This window comes from Camellia sinensis, chromosome 6, assembly GCF_055761805.1.
Source record: "Camellia sinensis isolate YWXY chromosome 6, ASM5576180v1, whole genome shotgun sequence".
Lineage (NCBI taxonomy): Eukaryota > Viridiplantae > Streptophyta > Magnoliopsida > Ericales > Theaceae > Camellia > Camellia sinensis.
In genome coordinates this window covers 12003044-12011903 of record NC_138966.1, presented here as the reverse complement: position 1 = coordinate 12011903, position 8860 = coordinate 12003044, and positions in this window count along the sequence as shown.

Genomic DNA, 8860 nt, shown 5'->3' with positions numbered 1-8860 from the left:
GCGGCTACAAAGAGGGTGAGGCCACATATGTCTTGCAATGCGAGGCTGCAAAAGACATCTTTTTCAAATGTGGCTGGAAGGCTACTGTTTCGAAGCTCGATCTTGGCCCAGAAACCGAGGTCTTTCAGAACCCGCCCCCTCACTTTATCCCAACTTATATGGCGGATTATGCCAACGCCATCCAATAGAAGCTTCTCCAAAAGGGGGAGGAGGAAGGATCACCTGATTCAAGCAACGCCCCAAATACTAACAATGATCGCAGTCTTCCAACCGTTCAAACAGCTCGAGTGGAGCCACTGGTGCCAAGCACGGTTGATGATGTGCCTTTGACCGACGTACTTGTTGAAACCGGGCTATCAAGTGGCGAAGCTCGGGTTAATCTGGATACAGATTTGGATAACCTCTTGGCTTGATCTTGTTTTTCTTCTTTTGAACTTTTTAGAAGAATTTGTAACCGGGCTTCCGCCCCTCCAATGTAATGATCACTTGAAATGGAATGAAATGTGCTTTTTCTTCGATTGTTTGTTCAGTTCACAACCTGTTTGTATTTGTCTTTCACCTTTAATTGGCATGTCTTGAACTTTTTGCTCAGTTGCTAAGTTTTTAATTTTTCATGGCCGAGATACATATTTCGGTCCACGAGCACTGTGATCTGTTTACTACATGTTATACCAGCCAACTTTCTCCAGCCAACATCTTTATCTCAGCTAAAGAGAGCTAAATGTTGGTTATTTCTACCAACCTTCTTCAGTCTAGATCCTTATCTCGGCTAAAGAAGAGCTAAAATCGTTGGTTATTCCTGCCAACCTTCTTCAGCCTAGATCCTTATCTCGGCTGAAGAGAGATAAATGTTGGTTATTCCTACCAACCTTCTTCAGCCTAGATCCTTATCTCGGCTGAAGGAGAGCTACATGTTGGTTATTCCTGCCAACCTTCTTCAGCCTAGATCATTATCTCGGCTGAAGAAGAGCTAAAATCGTTGGTTATTCCTGCCAACCTTTTTCAGCCTAGATCCTTATCTCGGCTGAAGGAGCGCTATATGTTGGTTATTCCTCACAACCTTCTTCAGCCTAGATCCTTATCTCGGCTGAAGAAGAACTAAAATCATTAGTTATTCCTGCTAACCTTTCTTCAGCCTAGATCCTTACCTCGGCTGAAGAGAATTTAATGTTTGGTTATTCCTGCCAACCTTCTTCAGCCTAGATCCTTATCTCGACTGAAGGAGAGCTACATGTTGGTTATTCTTGCCAACCTTTTTTAGCCTAGATCCTTATCTCAGCTGAAGAAGAGCTAAAATCGTACGAACATAAAAAAATACGGTATTTGATGATAAAGAAATCCAATGAAGAAGATGGTCAGCATCACTACACGATCGCTATCTGCAAGACAAAACACCCCCAGCCGTAGCCGGGGGTCCTCCGACGCCCAAGTCAGTCCTCTAATATTATCAAAATATTTAATGGACTAATTCACAGAGAGAAATTGCGTACCTCAACCCATGAGGGTGTTGCCTATTTATAATATCCAGTGACTTACTTAGCAAGTAGTTTGAATGTTTCAAAAGTCCTATCCCAAACAATTTCTGATTGTTGAGGACTTCTATATCGATAAGATTTCATATCCTGATAAGTTTTGCACAACATAAAACACTAATGCAGTGTTTGATAAGAATTTGATAACTGTCATACAAATGATAATTTATATTTACGCCATGCGGCAGTGTTGGGACCCACATAATTCCTGCAGTTATTTTTGTTCCCTCTCAATTGCCCCAAAGCTTTCATTCTCTTTGAACCCAGTGAAAGAGTGGAAGCTTTCTGTTGTTTTGATAAAAAAATAGTTGTGTTATATTGCTTAGCTAGAACCACACATGGGTGCTAAGGCTTATTCCAAAATGCCTAACCTTGTTAGGACTTATTTCGAAAATGCCTAACCTTGTTAAAACTTATTCCAAGAATGCCTAATCTTATTAGGACTTATTCTGAAAATGCCTTATTAGGACTTATTCCAAGAATACCTAACCTCGTTAGGACTTATTCTGAAAATGCCTAGTCTTGCTAGGACTTATTCCAAGAATACCTAACCTCATTAGGGCTTATTCCGAAAATACCTAATCTCATTAGGGCTTATTCCAAGAACGCCTAATCTTGGTAGGAACTACCAAAACACCAACTTGCTTATTGGCAAGCAAAACCCGCTCGGCGAAGAATCCCACTGTTGGACAAACCACCAACTTACTCTACAAAAATTTTCAAAGTTGGTCAAACCTGCCAACCCACTTTGCCGAGAAAAACCTGCTCGACAAAGATTTTTCAAGTTGGTCAAACCTGCCAACCTACTTCACCAAGCAAAACCCGCTCGACAAAGATTTTTCAAGTCTGCCAACCTACTTTGCTAAGCAAAACCCGCTCTACAAAGATTTTCAAAGTTGGTCAAATCTGCCAACATACTTCACCAAGCAAAACCCGCTCGATAAAGATTTTTCAAGTTGATCAAACCTGCCAACCTACTTTGCTCGACAAAGATTTTCAAAATTGGTCTAACCTGCCAATCTACTTCACCAAGCAAAACCCGCTCGACAAGTCAAAACTGCCAACCTACTTTGTTCGACAAAGATTTTTAAAATTGGTCAAACCTACCAATCTACTTCACCAAACAAAACCCGTTAGATAAAGATTTTTCAAGTTGGTCAAACCTGCCAACTTATCTCTTGCCCAAACCAACTTGGCAAAGAGATAAAATTTGTAACCAAAGGGTAGCGTAATTCATATTGCCCCCATGATCCATAAAGCGCGAACTCCATCTCAGCATATTTGACCCAAATAATAGTCTTCATCCATGTTTGGTATAAAAAATCATATTTTTCAGATAATAAAAATCTGATATAATAATTTGATCTTCCATGTATTTGTGGTTTGAATAATAATGCATAAACTCTATGCTCCATAGATAATCAAAATTCGGCATTATGTATCAAATCTATGCTTCGTAGAATAATAATTGATAATAATACCTCCATGTCCAGCATGATAATGCATAAAACCCATACGTCGTAGATAATAAAAATCCGATATAATGCATAAAATTTATGCTCCGCAGCATAATAACTGATAATCATGCCTCCATGTCCAAAATAATAATATAAAAATCTTACTCCACAGAACTGCTTTATTCTCTCATTGAATCAGGTTTGGCGCTCAAATAAAATTAGTGATGTTAGCCTATAGTCCTACTCGATGTGACCCAAATTAAATTCAGGGGCAATCAAATCGCATCCACGAAGCTTACGCATTGTCCCACTAGCAAAGCTGCTGCAACATCATTATGGACATATTGCTTTACATGGCTTGGGAATATGTCCCTTAGCCAATTTAACACTCTTTCCTGATTCGTTGGATGGTTAACACTAGATACATCCAAACAAATAATACCATATTTTCAACTTGAATTTAAAAAGGTTTCTGCCATAACCTGTTCTAATATATCTCTGGCTGCAGTTTAAAATCAATGTTGATGTATCTTCGTGTTGATAATTGTGAATTCATCTTCTTTGTAAGATTTAGTCGATTCTCACAGACGGCGCCAATTGTACGAACATAAAAAAATACCTTATTTAACGATAAAGAAATCCAACGAAGAAGATGGTCAGCATCACTACACGATCGCTATCTGCAAGACAAAACACCCTCAACGTAGTCGGGGGTTCTCCGACGCCCAAGTCAGTCCTCCAATATTATCAAAATATTTAATGGACTAATTCACAGAGAGAAATTGCGTACCTCAACCCATGAGAGTGTTGCCTATGTATAATATCCAATGACTTACTTAGCAAGTAGTTTGAATGTTTCAGAAGTCCTATCCCAAACAATCTCTGATTGTTGAGGACTTCTATATCGATAAGATTTCATATCCTGATAAGTTTTGCACAACATAAAACACTAATGCAATAATTTGATAACTGTCATACAAATGATAATTTATAATTACGTTACACGGTAATATTAGGACCCACATAATTCCTGCAGTTATTTTTGTTCGCTCTCATCTAATAACATTTCAATGAATAATAGTACCTCATCAACCAACTCTCCGAAACCCTGACAAATAAATGACTTCTTCAACAACAGTCAACTGAGAGGTATACATTTTTTACAACTACACAACTTCACTCGCTCGGGAACTTCACTAGAACCAGAAAAACAGAGTCACCGAAATAACTGGAGATTAAAACCCAAATCTAAGCTATGTTCTCTCAAAATTAAGCTTCAATGCCAAATTTTGCCTCAAATCTGTTGGACAATCTTCACTGTATTTAAAAGATTTAATTCTATTGTGTACACAACAACAATAAGAATTTAAAGAAATAAAGAAAAAGGAGAGAATTTGTTTGATTACAAAAATCAAACTCGAAATAATAAATAAATAAATAAAACCACAGATTTTATTTTGTTACAAAAACAAAAATAAAATCTGATTAAATAAACATAATAAAAACAGAATAAAATTAAACAACTTACTTGGTTAATTTATTTGAATAACTTTTCTGATCAAGTCCAGTGTTTAACACTGTGTCCTTAAAACAGATTCGTCCTCTCCACGGTGCTTTCAGAATTTGGACGTCTATCTCCCAGGATGAAATGATCTTACCACAAACAATAGCAGCACTACCAATTGTTTGCCTTACGAACATACTAAGTGTTTACACTCTTTCTTTCGAAAATAAAATGCAGCAAGATGAAGAATATAATTTGCAGAGGATGAAGTACGAAAATTGGAATGAAATCCAAATGGGAGGCTAGTCTATTTATAGATGTAAAGGTGGCTTTTGGTTTTGAATTGAACAGATATGAAACCTGTTAGATTCAAATTTAAACAGACTTGAATCTGTTTATTCAAACAGATAGAAACGGGAAGGGCTCTGTTTGGATGAGCAATAAATCCAAAACAGTTTAATTCTGTTTGAAAACGGGAAGGGCTCTGTTTGGATGAGCAATAAATCCAAAACCGTTTAATTCTGTTTGAAAACGGGAAGGGCCCTGTTTGGATGAACAATAAATCCAAACCAGTTTAATTTGAATTCTGGATTTTATTTTAATAAAAAATAAAATTAAATTCAAATGTTTTTGGCCCAAAAAGATTAGAAGCCCAACGACACACCACGCACCCGCGCCCGACCGGACGGACGGCGGCGGCGGCGGCGGCGCGCACGCGCGTGTGTGGTGATTTTTGGGTCCAATGGGTCTAACCCATTTTGCCCATAACCTCTCCCTTTAATACACTTGGGTACCCCTTGGGGCACACCCCAAGTATCTCACCCTAAGCCTTATAAACCCTTTCAAAACTTCCCACCAAATCAATGTGGGACAAGCCAATTTACCACCTTAAGTAATTTCCACCAAAACTCCATTTCCATGGAGCACACTTTGGCTTCAATTTCCCATTCACTTGGTAATGGTTTTAAGCAACCAAATATACCACGTAAATCACAACGCGGCATAGAACGCGTTACCACTTTGACCCGAGTAAATCGACACTCGGGGCCCACCTAAAAAATAGACCGAACTTAGGAAAAAATTCTGGTTTTATCCAGAATTTTATAACCATTTCCAACAATCCCCCACATGAATGGAATTTGATGACAACGGAAATGCAACAATATGCAGACTTTAACGAAAGAGTATAAGTCGAAAATATCTTGCATCAGGATAGGTAGTTTTCGGCCTTGAACCTTCCCTAGTGATAACCTATCGGACTTACTGGCTAACCAATGGACGCGATGCCTTGAATTGTTCAGCCGTCTGTGTAAGCCAAGACAATAGATTTCACACAAAATATCTTCTAACACATCGTGGTTCTCACTGTTGTGTTCATTTTGGCCTTGAACGCGGCTGGTTTTCATTAGTGTTTCTAGAGAATTTAGCCTCTTCATTCTCATAGAACCGGCCCCAGTACAACACTCATATAGGTGATTCTTATTGTGAGTATCTCTTTATACTCGTCTTGATTTTATGCCTTAACCAAGATATAAGTAATCATTAAAAGCAAAGCTTATCCTTATACCCCTGCATACAACATATGTTGCAGATATCACTCTCACCATATGAATGGGTAGGGAATTTTTAATCCCTTGGTGGTTTCTGGTGAGCCATACATAACTTAGTTGTCCCTTTGAACTTAGTTCTTGGGATCTCCAGTCATATAAGTAGGGTTACCATTATGACGACTCTTATGTAATAGGCTTTAATCCCATCCCCTTCGATGAACTATACACTAGCTCTTTTGTCAAACCTTTTGTTAACGGATCCGCAATATTCTCTTTAGATTTTATATAATCTATTGAGATTATTCCATTTGACAACAATTGCCTTACGGTATTATGTCGACGACGAATATGTCGTGACTTACCATTATACATATGATTCTATGCCCTGCCTATTGCAGATTGACTATCACAATGAATGCAAATAGCTGGCACAGGTTTTGGCCACATTGGAATGTCTTCTAAGAAGTGACGAAGCCATTCTGCTTCTTCTCCTGCTTTGTCCAAAGCAATGAACTCGGATTCCATTGTGGATCGTGCGATGCAAGTTTGTTTCCTGGACTTCCAAGAAACAGAAGTGCCTCCTAGAGTAAAGACATATCCACTAGTGGATTTTGAATCTTTAGTATCCGATATCCAATTGGCATCACAATAACCTTCGAATACTGCAGGATATCGAGTAAAGTTCAAACCATGATCACGAGTAAATCTTAGATATCTAAGAACCCGAATGATCGCTTTCCAATGGTCTTCTCCAGGATTACTAGTGTACCTACTCAATTTACTGATAGCATAAGCTATATTAGGACGAGTACAATTCATTAGGTACATTAGGCTTCCAATGATTTGGGAGTATTTTAACTGAGACACTGCATCACCTTTATTTTTCGATAAATAAAGACTGATGTCTACAGGTGTTCTAGCTAAATTTAAATCATCCTTGATAAATTTATCAAGAATTTTCTCAATATAATGAGATTGAGATAATGCATATCTGTCAGATGTTTTAATATAACATCTGCGACCCCCATATCTTTCATATCAAATCTTTTGTTAAGTATCTGCTTAGTTGATTTGATCATGTTTTGACTGCTTCCGATGATAAGCATGTCATCCACATAAAGACAAACTATGACATATCCTTGGTCAGTGCTTTTAATATAGACGCATTTGTCACATTCGTTTATCTTAAACCCATTAGTAAGCATTGCATGATCAAATTTTTCATGCCATTGCTTAGGTGCTTGTTTTAATCCATAAAGAGATTTTACAAGTCGACAAACTTTCTTTTCTTGCCCTGATACTACAAACCCTTCGGGTTGTTCCATATAGATCTCTTCATTTAGATCACCGTTTAAGAAAGCTGTCTTAACATCCATTTGATGTATTTCTAAATTAAACAACGCTGCTATAGAAATAAGCATACGAATGGACGTTATTCTTGTCACAGGGGAATATGTGTCAAAATAGTCCAGACCTTCCTTTTGTCTGTAACCTTTAACAACAAGTCTTGCTTTATACTTGTCAATTGAACCATCTGCTTTCATTTTTCTCTTGAATATCCATTTATATCCAAGAGGTTTAGAACCTGGTGGAAGATCCACCAATTCCCAAGTATGATTTTGCATAATGGATTCAATTTCATTATTAACAGCCTCTTTCCACAAAGGTGCTTCAGGACCTGTCATTGCTGCCTTAAAGCTTTGAGGTTCATTTTCTAACAAGTATGTCAGAAAATCTGGACCAAAGGATTTTGATGTTTTTGCTCTCTTACTTCGTCTTGGTTCATCATTAGTTAAATCCTGTTGGTCGAGACTATTACTAGTCTCTTGTGTTTGATTGTCATTAGTCTCTTGACTTTGTGTACAATCATAAGTTCTTTTCTGTGAACTTAATTCCTGTCCTTTCTTGTAAGGAAAGACATGTTCAAAAAACACAGCATTCCTTGACTCTATAATAGTGTTCACATTTATATCAGGTATTTCTGATTTATAAGTCAGAAACCGATATGCACTACTATTCTGAGCATAACCAATAAACACACAGTCTATTGTTTTTTGTCCAATCTTAGTCTTTTTAGGAATAGAAACTTCAACTTTTGCCAAACACCCCCACACTTTTAAGTATTTGTAGGAAGGCGGTCGACCTTTCCACAATTCATAAGGAGTGCTGTTGGTTTTCTTGTGGGGTATTCTATTAAGAACATAATTAGCAGACAATATTGCTTCCCCCCACAAGTTCTGTGGTAAGCCTGAACTTAGTAACATGCCATTCATCATTTCTTTGAGAGTTCTATTCTTCCTTTCAGCAATTCCATTTTGCTGTGGAGAATAAGGGGCTGTAGTTTGGTGAATAATGCCATGTTGTGCACAAAATTCATTTAATGGTGCATCATATTCACCACCCCTATCACTTCTAACCATTTTAATGGTTTTACCAAGTTGATTTTCAACTTCTGTTTTGTAGAGTTTAAACATTTCTAAAGCTTTATCTTTACTTCTAAGTAAATAAACATAACAATATCTTGTGCAATCATCGATAAATGTTATGAAATACTTTTTGCCACCTCTAGTTTGAATAAATTTTAAATCACATACATCAGTATGAATTAATTCTAGAGGTTCGGTTTTTCTTTCAACCGATTTAAATGGAGCCTTAGTTAGTTTCGCTTCTACACAAATTTCACATTTATGATTAGGATTAATTTCAAACTTTGGTATATGATCTAAACCAATTAATCTACGCAAAGCATCAAAATTCGCATGTCCTAATCTACCATGTCATAAATTTGACTCAAGAATATAAACAAAAGATGTGTTA